The sequence below is a fragment of the Rhinatrema bivittatum genome, chromosome 3 (assembly GCF_901001135.1).
Source record: "Rhinatrema bivittatum chromosome 3, aRhiBiv1.1, whole genome shotgun sequence".
NCBI lineage: Eukaryota > Metazoa > Chordata > Amphibia > Gymnophiona > Rhinatrematidae > Rhinatrema > Rhinatrema bivittatum.
The window spans coordinates 502,625,482-502,641,600 of record NC_042617.1 but is presented as its reverse complement, the minus strand read 5'-3'; the positions used below and the strand labels follow the sequence as shown (position 1 = coordinate 502,641,600).

The 16,119-nt window shown below is 45.3% G+C and overlaps 1 protein-coding gene across 2 annotated transcripts in view; it reads right to left on the bottom strand.

Annotated features, from left to right (window-relative positions):
- The window catches only part of FAM167A (family with sequence similarity 167 member A), a 74,228-nt gene that overhangs the window by 34,109 nt on the left and 24,000 nt on the right, over nt 1-16,119 (bottom strand). Inside the window, exons 1-2 of one of the 2 annotated variants that reach the window (XM_029596144.1) lie at nt 5,694-5,803; nt 4,734-4,879 (exon numbers count right to left, since the gene is read on the bottom strand). The exons of the other annotated variant lie outside the window; for it this stretch is intronic. The gene's annotated coding sequence lies outside the window, so the exon portion shown is untranslated. Of the gene's footprint in view, nt 1-4,733; nt 4,880-5,693; nt 5,804-16,119 lie in introns of those variants that run through there. 2 annotated transcript variants of the gene reach the window in all.

Here is a 16,119-nt window from a genome sequence, read left to right as displayed (position 1 = left end):
AGTGTTGACTGAAGAAGATACCCAGTTTGAGGTAGAATAAATTTTAGATTCTCAAAGGCTACAGAATCAATTATAATACCTCATTTCTTGGAAAAGCTATGGACCTGGGAAAAGTAAGTGGGAACCTGCTTCCAATCTACAAGCCCTCCAACTTGCAGCAGCATTTCACAAATTTCTCAGGAAGCCCAAACCCAGAAAAAAAGGAGGCGGGCTTTGGAGGGGGTATTAAGATTTGGGGCCCCGCGAGCTGCAGCATCTATCTCAGATGTCAGCCATGTCTCAGCGTGGCAGGAAGCCTCCGAGTTCCACACCGCACTGCTATACCTCTCCTCCCGATCCCAACGCCACCTAGCCTGAGCATGGCTCGAACGTCGCTGGGTCCAGTCTTCACTGCCATGATTTCTTGCTGCCTGGACCTGACTTCATGCCTGGACCTGACCACTCTTGCTAGCTGCCCACCTCGACCTTAGCTTGTTCCTGACTCTGTTCATTTGCTGCCTACCCTGACCTCAGTGTGCCTTTGGACATCAGTTATTGTAATCACCCTAGGGACCTGCCTAAGTCCTGCCGGCCGCCAGAACCCGAGGGCTGAACCTACATGGGAGGTGGCTGTTAAAGGTAAAGCTCCAGACTCTCCCACTACAGGGCGCGTCTGCCAGTTGGTGGCACAGGACTCATAGGTTTACCCACCAGGCTGTGTCAACTATGCCCCAGCACAAAGGGTTCTCTCACCCACAACCCTTTACACTGCATTGTCCCCAGGTTACTCCTTTGGCATCTCTAAATCTAGCCTTCAGTAATATAAGAGCATTAAAGTGAGTTATTTACTTAAACTGCCCAAGAGTTTAGAAAAAGCTGTGAATCAAGAACCAGATGTACACTTTGCTACTATACCCATGCCAGAGGAACTAGTCCAGGAACTCTGGATACAGTCTGGGTGTCCTGGTCTAGGGAACAGAGAGCTGTGAGGAGACTAGTTTATAAGACATGGAGATGTTCTTACTCTTATGTACCCAAACACACTGTAAATTATGTGTGTCGTAAACAGCAAGATGGAGGAATGGATGAGAGAGGAGATCTACAACTGGATACAGAAATATTCACAATACAGATCTTTCACAAAAGACCATTTATTAGTGCAAAGCACTAACAAACATGTGCAGCATTGGATTATTTGTTGCCACATTGGAAAACAAACTGATCTCATTGTGAATGCAGATGGGAGACCACTCAGCTATTCAGTTACCAGTGTTCCTCTTGGAGGTGTCATGTTCAATAAGCCACACCCAGCTGGTACAGCCTGTAGGAGGATTACAGCTATGGCAGATTGAATAACTAGTTTCTCAACTTGCTCCCATTTTCTAGGTCATAGAGGAAGAGTATTTTCTTTTCTCTTGGTATGTTTGTGTTCTTTTTTCAGGATCTGGAGAGGATCCAGAAACCAAGTCAGAAAGTCCAAATATTTGGACTTTTTGTGAATATTGTTTGGAGCAAATGCTTGAAAGAGATGACCTGCTTTCTTGAACAAGCTAGAAGGTCTGAAGACATAGAAGAAGACCTTCTATCCAAGAGACTTTTCTTTAAGGCTCAGTTACTTTTCGGTTAGTTAATAGATGAGCTATGATTTGGGTTTAATGCAAAGGAATTAATGGCACCAACTGCAATATTATGTTTTTTGTTAAAAAGTGTACCAGTGGAATAAAAATTTTAAAAATGTCATAAAAATAACTAAATGTTTAAAAAAATGCTCATAAAAATAGAAAAATATATTGTTCCAGATATCTATCTTTGCATTTTCTTTTAAAAATGCTATCTGTAATATTCTGTTTTATTTGGAGTGTACTAACATTAAAGGGTTTTTGCCTCTCTAGGAAAGGATATGACGACTCCCTTTCCCACCAACTTTACATTTTCTTTCTGCATCCAGCTAAGAGCTGAAGGATGGAGGTGGTACCTGAGTGTTCATTTCTCCAATTCAGGGATTTTAAGTGATGAAGTATGAGCCTCTAACCCATAAGCTGATAGTTATTAAAAGGAGTGATATTTTCTCCCCATGGAGAATGTACTGAGGTGGTAATTTCTGTAACACAGTTTTACAGGAGGCAAAGAAGAGAGTCTTCTCCACCCAGGAGATTAGTGCAGAAGAAGCTGATTCCTACTAGTCTCCTGTTGTGACTAGTGAAGAATATGGAATGGAATTGGATTTTGCCAACTCTTTAGTAGTTGGTACAGAATTTGTGAAGTTGAGTTGGATTATTGATAATATTTTGGTAATCCAAGTTTTGTGGATGAATTTGTTGCTCCCCTTGTTCATGGTGAGTGGCAAATGTCAGGTTACAGAATAGAAATTACCAATGAGGCATGATTCTCTGTATGTCTGTTAGGGCAATTAAAGAATTGTATTACTTTCAAATGTGTTATTGTAAGCATTTAGGCAATATAAGTTTCAGATTTCTGGTGGTTCTAGACTTCCCTTAGATAGTTCCTGGGAGTCCAACTGACCAAGCTCTTATACCGTATATGTCGTTCCTGATAGTAGCATCTGTAAGAACATAAGAACATAAGAACATGCCATAGTGGGTCAGACCAAGGGTCCATCAAGCCTAGCATCCTGTTTCCAACAGTGGCCAATCCAGGCCATAAGAACCTGGCAAGTACCCAAAAACTAAGGCTATTCCATGTTACCGTTGCTAGTAATAGCAGTGGCTATTTTCTAGGCCAACTTAATTAATAGCAGATAATGGACTTCTCCTCCAAGAACTTATCCAATCCTTTTTTTAAACACAGCTATACTAACTGCACTAACCACATCCTCTGGCAACAAATTCCAGAGTTTAATTGTGCGTTGAGTGAAAAAGAACTTTCTCTGATTAGTTATATATGCAATATATGTAGCAATATCTATTTATTTATTTATTTATTTTGTATACCGACATTCGATCGAGATATCACATCGGTTTCCAGGTAACAGGTTGAATAGGGCGAGATCTGCCCTATTTTACATTGTAACAAGATAACAATTAATTAAACAATTGAAATAAAAAACTTTGTAACAGTTGAATACAAATAAATGTGAATATAAATTTGTAGCATATAACCTATATACAATATATACAATATGACTTGGTTACGAAATAGATAGGGCGTCAGGGGAAGTGGGAGGGAGTGGGAAAGGGGTCGGTGGGGGGAGGGGAGGTGAAGGGGGAAGGGGGGGAGGGGGGAATAATACTGAATCAGTATTTTGCAGCTATCATATTAGAGCTGAAATAATAGAATAGAATAGAATCTATTCACTTGGAGATAATTTTCAGTCATTTTCATGGTTTATGCGCATAAATAGTTTGTTATAAACTTATCTAGTGTTTGTGTGCATACAAGATGTGTGTAACCCAATTTTGTGCATCGGGTGGAGTTTGGATTTATGTGCATAGTTTTGATTTTTAAAAAGCATGCCCGCAAATTAACACATGCAAGCTATGTCCTGCAAAAAGCAGATGTAACTTTGTGTGAATTAGTTTGACGTATTTCAGATAATTTTCAAAGTAGACCCATGCATAAGGTCACTTTGAACACTGGTATTACTTACGCGTTTTTGAAATGCATATATTAGGCAAGTTGTTATAAAATTACCCTCCGTAAGGCTAAACTCAACTGTCCAAACTGGTCCTCATGAGTTTTTAATGAATATTCATAAAGTACATTTGCATACATTGGAAAACCTGTGTATGTAAACATTTCTCATGCATATTCATTTGGGATATCCTAAAACGTAGACTGGCTGGGGTGAAAGATTGAGGACTGATTTGAGAACCACTGCAGCTTAGGGATGGAGGTACTACATACATACATACAATATTTTTTTCCAACTTTCATTTTCCTCGCAAAGGAAAGAATGCAAACATTCCATACTGACAGTCCATGGAACCAACTATTGATTGACCTATAAGCTATTCATAGAGAGAAATCATATATTTCTTATCTCCTGAGGTTTTTAACAGTTCAGATTTGGAGATATATAATATAGGTTCCTGTCACAATAATAAATATTATCAGATCCAGGAAGCAATTTGCAAATCTTATTGTAAATTTATCCTGCAGAGGACTCATGGAGACCCATTTTTCACTTGTTACCATAGAGATGAGAGCAGTAAGGGACATGTTGAGCTGTCCCTGCTAACAGAAACAACCTGCTTTCATTCTGCATACTGATACAAGTTGGTTTTAAAGGGCATAAGCAATATGACTGTTAATAAAAAAAAAAAACAAAAAGGAAATCAATTCCAAGCAGAGTAAAAATAAAAACAGGTAGCTCCAATAATTAAATGAACTTAGTATAATAGACCGTCTTCTTTTTATTATTGAGCAATCCTGCCAGGAGACATTTACCACAGAAAGACTGAAGCAACAAAGCATTAAGTAGGGTAGATATATTTGAATCTCATATTAGTAATCCTTACTTAGAAAGTGAGCTTCTAGAGCAAGCACATTTGTTGGCCATAAGCTTGTTGGTTACAAAATGTGACCAATGGACATGGCATGGAGCATGGATAACCCCAGAGCTTTCTCATCACCTGCATATGGTTTATACATTCACTGATACTCTCAACCTTGTGTGACACAATACATACATTTCTCTATGCTAAGTCACATGTCTAGTAAAAGAATACAAACAGAATGCTTTGCATAATTAATCACAAAGATGATATTATCTGTTTAATTTTCACATTGCCTACATGGGTGATTCTCTGCCCAGTCCTCTGGACCTTCACTACAGCCATTCAGGTTTTCAGGGTATCCACATGCACTTAGAAAGGGGTGTGCACCGACATTTTTTTTTCAATTTTTTTCATTTTGTTGTCTGTTTCATTTCTTTTCATGTCTTTAAAATGAAAAAAAAACAAAAACAAATGAAATTTAAAAAATGAAATGAAAAACAAATCCACGTCTTATACCTCTACATTGCTTCAAATTTTCCTGCCCCACTGGTGAGTTATTTGCAAAATGGCACTCAAAACCCAAGGTTAGTGCCATTGTTCATTTCTTCTGTAAAAAAAAAAAAAAGCACTGGTAAGAAGGTCTATGGGGGATTGGGAGAGGGCTGGAGTGATTTTGTTTTCATTATTTTTACATCAGTGGTAGCTTTATTAAAAATAAATAAATAAAATGTGTTCTTTTTTTGTTTCAGTTTAAACATGAAATGAAACGAAACAGCAAATTTTTTTAACATTTCCCATTTTGCTTCCAATGAATGCCCATCCTTAACTGTGGATATCCTGAAACCTGACAGCATGCGAGGACTGGGTTGAAAACTGGTCCACATAATCTTGCATTTTCCTCATGATCATAATCTTTCCATGACCTGGGACTGAGGTACAAAGCATTTTCCCATGAGACACAAAGCATGAGAAATTGCTCAGTGTATCTGGCCTGTAGTGTCAACTAGTTTCGCTAATAATTTTATGGACACAATGTAGCTACTGTTCTCTACATCCTAATGAGCATAAACGTTGGCATATTTCATTGATTCTTGGTGAATTTTTGTGAAACCTGGCGAATAATTGAAAATCTTTTTCAAATAAAAATTATTAAATGTGTTTGAAGGTATTGCCAAAAGAGGTGAAATGCCCAAATATTCTATATTTGTTTTTCATAGGTGGGGTTCATTTCAAGCAGTGGAAAGTAGGCATTCCCACCTCGTCTTGCCTGGATGCCTCATGTTTATAGTTCATTAATCCGTAACACCTTCCTCGATAGAATACATTTATTGATCTTTTTCTTTTTCTTTATTTTTTCATTTTCAATCTATAAAAATTTAAAAAAAAAAAAATTATTGGATGAGGTTGTAGGTTTCATATATTATCCATTACCACCCATTAATCAGTTTAATGTGTATTTATAATCATTAATCACTAACCTCCTTCCAATAGGGCTGATGTTATCAGCATGTTGGAAAAAACAAATTTTTAATTTTTAATTCAGTTTAGTGAAGCACTTAAAAATGTGCAGATAACTTTTGCTTGTTTAAAACATTTCAATTCTTGGTCCTAATATTTACTAGGTGAACCGTTAATCACTATAACCACCCCTGTCTCCAGAGTAGAACAAGAGAGTCCTTGATTTTCAACGAATGTTCACAAAATGACACAGTGTGCAACAACACAAAAAAGCCTACTGCCCTATAGTTGCCATAGAAACAGTCAGGGGCATGTCTCCACCCTGTCCCGGCAACTAGACTATGTCTTTGCCACTAACTCCCAGCCACATTCCAGTTCCAGCTCTGCTAAGGCTTGCCAGTGCTGCTCGTGAGGTGCCAGCAGGAAGAGATCTGAATTTTGTTGTTGGTGCTAGTGAGCCTGGACACGGATGTGCTTCCATGTGCTGACAGGGAACCTGATGTAAGAAGAAACATAGTAGAGATCTATGCTGAAATTCAACACAATTTTTTAACCCGTGTGGAAAAATGATTTAACTCCCTATGAAGTAAACAAATGGGGGCAGGCTGGGCCAGCACGCGTATAAGTATAAAAATTGGGGATAACTAGGGTAGGTTTAGGGGTCGGTGAGGAGAGGGGAAGAGGGAGGAAGGGTAGGGTTAGGTTAGGGAAGTTCCCTCCCAGTTTGCTCCTTTATTGCAGCGGACCCGGGGTGAACTGGGCAAAGGCCCGATCGTGTCACTGCACGTTTCTTTTAAAATCCCCCCCTTGCGCGCAGACATTAAAATCCAGCACGCATGTGCGCGCGGGAATCGCAGTTTATGACATGCACGTGCTGACACCCTTATGTTATAAAATAGCTGCATCTATGTGCACGCGCCGGGAACCGCACGCACATGAACACGTACGCAGGCTTTTTAAAACCTACCCCTATGTTTCTAATGTTAAGAAAACACAGGATAAGCCAGCGCCCCTCTTCGCAATGGGTGGGGGGACAGCTCATGCCTTCGTTAGCGTGCGATCTGCATGCACATTTTAAGGTGTACATTTTTGGTGCACAAAACTCATTGCTGCATCAGCAGTTAAGCTTGTGCTCAAAAACAGTGCACATAACTGCAAGTTAAACTCTGCTCTGAGCTGAGCGCACCTTGTTACTTCGGGCTGGAGAGCCTGGGAGAGAAACAAGGAACCCGGAAAAGGAGAGGAGAGGTGATAAAGAAAAGAGGCAAAACAGGGAAAGGTGCTGAATCTCTGGTTTTGGAACTTATCATTTGTTGTCCTGCCCCTTAGGTTTTCTACTTTTGCTCCGAGATGGACATTGTCACATTTTAAAATGTTCTGAAATTAACTCTGCATATAAAAACTCTGTAAAGCTCTGTGCAGTAAGATCCTTCTTTCTGGCCCCAGTTTATTTACGCAATAAGCCAGATGCATAGTAACAATCTAAAAATACACCTTACAGTATAGCAAGAGGCAAGGCTAGGATCTTAATTATCTCCATGAATATTGTTCTCCCACTAATAATTACGTACTCTCTGGGTCTCTCTTTGTTATTATATTCCAAAATGTTTACTGATTAAATGTACATTTTTAGCTCAAGACAAATGCATAATTTGAGCATTTTGATGCAGTTTATACTGTGTTTGCCAGTGCTGGGTTGAATTTGTTTCAGTTGAGAATGTTAAAACAACAACATTAAATCTGCCTTGCCACCAGGAAAAAGATTCTGCAGACACGCACGTGCCAAGAACGAAGACGCCGCAGCCTGCACCGTTCTGTAATAATAAATTCCATATTGACAGGCTTCATCGGCCAATAGGATTTTCCGCACTTTATAAAGCACAATCAAACACTCTGCACATAAACTAAACTATTGCTATTAATATTCCCCAGGGTATAATGCTATGTTCAGACATTGACAGCTTTCTGCTATATACTTATACACTACACCCCGTGCTGATATTATGAGTGTGGAGTAGAGTGCAATATTTCAGGCAAAGGAAGCATGTAAGACCCTGGGGCTTTAATGCTAGAAAATTCATTGGCCACACAAATAGAAAAATATCTCATGCTGCAAAATTAGATGTTTGAACCAGCTCAGTGGATATCTGGCCCAGTCTTGGAAAAATTATACTCCACACCATAATATTTTGTATGCTTCTCAAATTTTGTAGAATTGAAGTCTGGTCAAACACTGATACTATTATCACTGAACCTTCAATAAACTAATGCCAGGTACATGAGGCAAATGTCTTCTCTGGACCAGGGTTGACCTTAACATGTGGACAACCATAGGCAGTAGGGGGCAGTCCTTTCCCCCCACCCCCAATTACCTTGTCTAGAGTCTTCTCTCTCCCGGTTTTCATCCCTCAACTTGGAGTCGTCGCTGCTATCCTATTTACCAACACTGGCACTACAGTATCAGTAAATTCATAAAGGAAAGCCAGGAAGCTCTGAAGTTATCTGCCTTCTCCTCTCACTCAGGCTTCCTGTTACTATGGAAACCCTGCAAGGGGTAGGGCACTGCAGGGCCTCTGAACACATTAGGGCTCGCAGGCCCCACTCTGAAATTCCTGCTACTGTGGGGATGGCTCCAGCATGAGGTGTTGCGATTGCAGGCCCAGGCTGGTGGCACAGCAGTGGTAGCGACACTTTAGCACCTATGAAAATTTTGGTACCGAAGGCAGTTGCCTAGGTTGGCTCTGCCCAAATCCGAGGCCCACTGTGGACTACAGTTTCACTATCCACAAAGACCTGTGCCAGAAAAATAATGAGGGCCTGGACTACAGTTCTACTATCTACAAAACCTGTGCCAGAAAAATAATGAGGGGAGGGGGGAGGAAGCTCAGTCAACATTGGAACAGATGGTAGGCATGACAGAATCTTCCTGAAAACTCCAATTTTCTAAATTCAGTAAGGAAAGAGAGATTCTGCTACAGTACTGCAACCATATAAAACAAGCTGTGGACAGAACCGCTACTGCCTCATTACTTAGTACACATACAGTAACTATTCTGCTCCATTCTATTCTTTAGGTATAGGCAATTATGCCAACAACATCTAATATTAATTTTCTATCCCAGCTACAAGAAGTAAATAGCTACTAATAGAAAAATCTCTAACGGAGGAAAGACTTGTTTTTTATGATAATTTGCTGATAGATAATTTAATTTACATAGAAACATAGAAACATAGAAATGATGGCAGAAGAAGACCAAACGGCCCATCCAGTCTGCCCAGCAAGCTTCACACATTTTTTTCTCTCATACTTATCTGTTTCTCTTAGCTCTTGGTTCTATTTCCCTTCCACCCCCACCATTGAAATATCTAGCTTGATTAGTTAGGGGTAGTAGGGGTAGTAACCGCCGCAATAAGCAAGCTACACCCATGCTTATTTGTTTTACCCAGACTATGTTATACAGTCCTTATTGGTTGTTTTTCTTCTCCCCTGCTGTTGAAGCAGGGAGCTATGCTGGAAATGCGTGATGTATCAGTCTTCTCCCATGCCGTTGAAGCAGAGAGCCATGCTGGATATGCATCGAAAGTGAAGTATTAGACACATTTGGTTTGGGGTAGTAACCGCCGTAACAAGCCAGCTACTCCCCGCTTTGTGAGTGAGAACCCTTTTTTCTTCTCCCCTGCCGTTGAAGCAGAGAACTATGCTGTATATGCTTTGAAGGTGAAGCATCAGGCTTATTTGGTTTGGGGTAGTAACCGCCATAACAAGCCAGCTACTCCCCTCTTTGTGAGTGTAAATCCATTTTTCCACATTTCCTCTTGCTGTTGAAGCTTAGAGCGATGTTGGAGTCACAGTAAGCATGTGTATGTTTATTGAATAAGGGTATTGTCTCCAGGCAGTAGCCGTCATTCTGGCGAGTCACCCACTCTTCATTGGCGGCCTCTTGACTTTATGGATCCACAGTGTTTATCCCACGCCCCTTTGAAGTCCTTCACAGTTCTGGTCTTCACCACATCCTCCGGAAGGGCATTCCAGGCGTCCACCACCCTCTCCGTGAAGAAATACTTCCTGACATTGGTTCTGAATCTTCCTCCCTGGAGCTTCAAATCGTGACCCCTGGTTCTGCTGATTTTTTTCCTACGGAACAGGTTTGTCATTGTCTTTGGATCATTAAAACCTTTCAAGTATCTGAAAGTCTGTATCATATCACCTCTGCTCCTCCTTTCCTCCAGGGTGTACATATTTAGATTCTTCAATCTCTCCTCGTACGTCATGCGATGAAGATCCTCCACCTTCCTGGTCGCCCTTCTCTGTACCGCTTCCATCTTGTCTTTGTCTTTTTGTAGATACGGTCTCCAGAACTGAACACAATACTCCAGGTGAGGCCTCACCAAGGACCTGTACAAGGGAATAATCACTTCCCTTTTCTTACTCGATATTCCTCTCTCTATGCAGCCCAGCATTCTTCTGGCTTTTGCTATCACCTTGTCGCATTGTTTCGCAGACTTCATATCATTAGACACTATCACCCCAAGGTCCCTCTCCTGCTCCGTGCACATCAGCTTTCCCCCCCCCCCCCCCATCGAATACAGTTCATTCGGATTACCACTCCCCATATGCATGACTTTGCACTTCTTGCATTGAATCTGAGCTGCCATATCTTCGACCACTCTTCCAGTTTCCTTAGATCCCGTCTCATTCTCTCCACTCCTTCCGGCGTGTCCACTCTGTTGCTGATCTTCGTGTCATCCGCAAAAAGACAAACCTTACCTTCTATCCCGTCCGCAATGTCGCTCACAAAGATATTGAACAGGACCGGTCCCAACACCGATCCTTGCGGTACACCACATAAAACCGCTCTCTCTTCAGAGAAGGTTCCATTTACCATCACACATTGTCTTCTGTCTGTCAGCCAATTTGCAATCCAGGTCACCACCTCGGCCCTCACTCCTAAGCTTCTCGTTTTATTCACCAGTCTCCTGTGCGGGACCGTATCAAAAGCTTTGCTGAAATCCAAGTATATGATATCAAGCACTCTTCCTCGATCCAATTCCTTGGTTACCCAGTCAAAAAAGTTAATCAGATTTGTCTGACAGGATCTTCCCCTGGTGAATCCATGTTGCCTCTGGTGTTGCGACCCCAGTCGCTTACGCAGCGACCAGGGCTCTTACCTTCCCCGCGGGTCTCCTCCCTGCGCCGCGAGCCGCGCGATTCCGGGCCGGCCTGGCCGCATGGCAGCGGCGTCCTCCTCGTGGGGACGCCGGCAAGCCCGAGGATAGCTCCGCCCCCTGCGGGGGAATGCGCGCGCGCGCGAGGGCTGTCCTTTTGAGCTCCCAGCACCCGGATGTGCCGATCCGCCCTCCTTCTGACGTCAGCCCCGGAGGGGGATTTAAACCCGCAGCTTTCTTCTTTGCTTTGCCTTGCAACGTGGTCACTCCTTGGAGAGAGTTAGTTGCTGCTATCCTGCGTGTCTTGATCCTGGTTTGTCTCACGATTCTGCCTGCCTGCTGCCTGCCTTGATCCTGGTTTGTCTCACGATTCTGCCTGCCTGCTGCCTGCCTTGATCCTGGTTTGTCTCACGATTCTGCCTGCCTGCTGCCTGCCTTGATCCTGGTTTGTCTCACGATTCTGCCTGCCTGCTGCCTGCCTTGACCCTGGTTTGTTTCACGTCTCAGCCTGTTCACTGCCTGCCTCGACTCTGGCTCGCTTCTTGGAGCCACTACTTGCTGCATACCCAGACTCCGGCACACCTCCTCGTTCCTGTCTTCAGCTACCAGTCCAGACTTCTGTCCGTCCTCGGTTTTCCCTCACGCCAGTCACTCTCCTAAGTCCCAGCGGTCCGGGTCCCTACGGGCTCCTCCTGGGGGGACCTCGGACTTCCAGGGCGAAGCCACCTAAGTCCTAGCGACCCGGGCCCTAACAGCTCCTCTGGTGGGGTCACGGGTTTCCAGGTGAAGATCCATCCCGCACTGTGTGTGTCTGCCTTCCGACCATCCCATATTGCCGGTCGGCCCAAGGATCCACACCCGGAGCACAACAGTTTGCAAGGCCATGGATCCGGCAGACCTAGCTGGTCTACAGGCCATTCCCGGACTGGCTCAACGTTTGGTTTAACAACAACAGGTACTGGACACCCTGGCGGCCACCGTGGAACGGTTGGCTACCCGTATGGACGTTGAGCCCGCGGCACCGGTTCCGGTAGCCATACCTGCCCCAGTGGTGACGCTTCATACTCCCACGCAGCTTCCAGCTCCCACACGTTTTGCTGGGGACTCTAAGGCTTGTGCGGGCTTCCTGAATCAGTGTTTTGTACGGTTCGCCCTGCTACCCAATCAGTTTCCCTCAGATGGAATCAAGGTGGCTTACATCTTTTCATTACTTGATGGTCGAGCCTTAAACTGGGCGTCTCCCATGTGGGATAAGAATGATCCCGCCCTGAGTGATCTGAGTTTGTTCGTGGAGGAATTTCGAGCAGCATTTGATGAACCAGCACGTCAGGCCTCCGCAACTTCTGAACTACTCCAGCTTCGGCAGGGGACACGAACCCTAGCCGACTACGCTCTGGAATTCCGCACCCTTGCCCAAGAAGTGGGTTGGGCCGATAACGCCCTTCGCGGGGTTTTTCTTGAAGGCCTGGCGGCTAGAATAAAGGACGAGCTTGCAGCTCGGGACCTTCCAGAGGACCTGAACTCACTTATTAACGTGGCTGGGCGCATCGACCGACGCCTGCAGCAAAGAGCGAAGGAAGGGCGCTTCCCTCGCCGTCTGGTCCCCGTACCGTCAGCTACCGCTAGATCTTCGAACTCCGGATCTCGGACCACCGGCTCCTCAGCAGAGTCTTCTCAGGAAGAGCCTATGCACCTAGGAAGATCCGCTCTGACCCCCGAGGAGAGGCAACGCCGCCGAGACTTGCGTTTATGTTTATATTGCGGAGGTAAAGGCCATTTCCTGGCCCAATGCAAGGAGCGTCCGGGAAACTCCCGCACCTAGGGGTAAGTGAGGAGGTTCCCCTAGGTTGTCTGAATGCAACTCCTCATTGTACCGTACCCGTAACCCTCAAATATCCGGGGGGTTCTTTCAACACAAAGGCCCTCATAGATTCCGGCGCAGGAGGGAACTTTATCACTCAGGATTTGGTACGACACCTTCAGCTCTCCACGCAGCGTCAGGAACCTCCCTTACGGGTCACCTCCATTCAGGGTACACCGCTCGCCGGCAGTATAACTACTAGTACCAAGCCCATCATCCTTCAGACTGGCCTGCTTCACACTGAGAGGATTTCGTTCCTGGTTTTGGAGAAATCGGTATATCCCGTGGTCCTGGGGTTACCCTGGCTCCCACTACATTCCCCGGAGATTCGATGGGACGATTTCCAGATTGTCCGTTGGGGTGCACACTGCTCCCATTCTTGCATCCAGCCCTGGAGGGGTCCGCAAACGCCTCTGGCGCAGACTGATGTCAGGCTTCAGCTTCCGTTTCCCTACCAGGATTTTGCTGATGTGTTCTCTAAGGAAAAAGCGGAGTTGCTTCCACAGCATCGTCCATTTGATTGCGCGATTGACTTGCTTCCTGGCTCCACTCCCCCCCGTGGGAGAGTATACCCACTTTCTCAGCCTGAAACCCGAGCCATGTCTGAGTACATTTCGGAGAATCTCGCCAAGGGGTTTATTCGCCCCTCTAAGTCGCCCGCAGGAGCGGGTTTCTTTTTTGTGGCTAAGAAAGATGGGTCTTTGCGGCCCTGTATAGACTATCGTGGACTTAATGCCATAACCAAGAAAAATCGCTACCCACTGCCGTTAATCCCGGAGCTGTTGGACAAACTCCAGGGGGCACAAGTATTCACGAAGCTGGACTTGCGAGGGGCCTACAATTTGGTTCGTATCCGTCCCGGGGATGAATGGAAGACCGCTTTCAACACCCGGGATGGACATTACGAATACTTAGTGATGCCATTTGGCCTATGCAATGCTCCTGCAGTGTTCCAGCACTTAATGAATGAGATCCTCCGGGACTTCCTACAATCATGCGTTATAGTATATTTAGATGACGTTCTTATCTACTCCTCGGATCTAGCCTCTCACCGAAGACATGTTCGACAGGTACTCCAGATTCTGCGGGATCATCGGTTATATGCGAAATTAGAAAAATGTCTCTTTGAGCAGAATTCCTTGCCCTTTTTAGGGTATATCGTTTCTGCAACTGGTTTTCGCATGGATCCCAGCAAAGTATCTGCCATCCGAAATTGGCCCCGGCCGGTGGGCCTGAAGGCTTTGCAACGTTTTTTGGGCTTTGCAAATTTCTACCGCCACTTTATTCCACGGTATTCCCAGCTGGTGGCACCTCTCACCACCCTAACCAAGAAGGGTGCGGACACTCGAATCTGGCCTTCCGAGGCTTGCAAAGCTTTTGAGGACTTAAAGGAGGCTTTCCTCCATGACACCTGTTTGCGACATCCGGATCCCACTCAGCCATTCTTCGTGGAGGTAGATGCCTCTAGTGTGGCGGTAGGGGCGGTCCTCTCACAAAAGTCCTCTTCTGGCCATTTGTTCCCTTGCTCCTATTTTTCTAAGAAATTCACTTCCGCCGAAAACAACTATGGGATTGGCGACAAGGAGCTATTGGCAATCAAGTTGGCACTAGAAGAGTGGAGGCAATGGTTGGAGGGGGCGACTCATCCTGTGACGGTCTACACCGATCACAAGAATTTGGAATTCCTGAACCAAGCCCAGCGGCTGAACCCCAGACAAGCACGTTGGTCGCTGTTTTTCAGTCGGTTTGACTTTCTCCTCAAGTATCGACCTGCCGCGAAGAACGTCCGGGCGGACGCCCTCTCGAGGAATGATATTCCGGAGGAGAAGGAGGAGATCCCTCAGTATATTATCGATCCAGCCAAGGTCCAGTTAGCCAATACTATCGTATCCTCTGTTGAACGTGTTGTAGTCTCTCGCAGGGACCGCAAAAGAGTTCTTGCCTGGGCTCATGATTCCCTCTCTGGTGGTCACGCCGGTAGGGAGAGGACCCTCAATCTTCTCAACCGCTATTACTGGTGGCCTAAGGTGCGCCAGGATGTACGCCTGTACGTGGATTCTTGCCCAGTTTGCGCCCGGCAGAAACCTCTGAACGGTCGCCCATGGGGGCTTCTGCAGCCTTTTCCCATTCCCACGGAACCCTGGACCCATATCGCCACTGATTTTGTGGTGGATTTACCCCCTTCCAAGGGCAATACGGTGATATGGGTAACTGTAGACCGCTTCTCCAAAATGGTTCATCTCGTACCATTACCCAAGTTGCCATCAGCACCAGAGTTAGCCCACCTGTTCACACAGCATATCTTCAGGGCTCATGGACTTCCGCAAAGTATCGTTTCTGATCGGGGCCCACAGTTCACGGCTCGATTTTGGCGGGCCATCTGCCGGAAATTTGGGATACAGTTGAACCTATCTACAGCCTTCCACCCACAAAGCAATGGGCAGACCGAACGCATGAATAGGTCCTTGAAGACGTTCCTTCGAAGTTTTGTCTCCGAAAGAGGAGACAATTGGGTGTCCCTCCTTCCCTGGGCCGAGTTTGCCTACAACAACCACACCCACTCGATAACAGGACAATCACCTTTCCAGACCGTTTTCGGTCGCCACCTGAAACCTCCGGTGCCCATTCCTGTTACCGTGCCTTCACCGGCAGCACTAACGGTGGCCCAACACATTCATCATCTATGGAGGTCGGTCCAACGCCGACTCACTTCCTCAGCCGAAAAGATGCAGAAATATGCCAATCGCCACCGTCGACCAGCACCCATATTCTTACCCGGTACTAAGGTATGGCTAAGCACCAGAAACCTCCATTTGCCAGGTCGCTCCAAGAAATTGGCATCAAGATACTGTGGCCCTTTCACCATCGCTGAACGCATAGGGCTGGTCTCTTATAGACTCTGTCTACCCTCCTCTTTACGTGTCCACAACGTGTTCCATGTCTCTCTACTGAAGCCAGTAGTACTCTCCCGTTTCCATCAACCCTCGACTGATGCTGTATCATCCCCCTCTAATGAAGAACCTACCTATCAGGTACGCGAAGTACTAGATGTTCGTTTCCGGGCTCGTCGCTGGGAATACCTGTTGGCATGGGAGGGTTGCGGTCCTGAAGAGGATTCCTGGGAGCCAGCTCGGAACATTCTGGACAAATCGCTGTTAGCTCGCTTCCATCAGGACAATCCCGGTAAGCCGGGTCCCC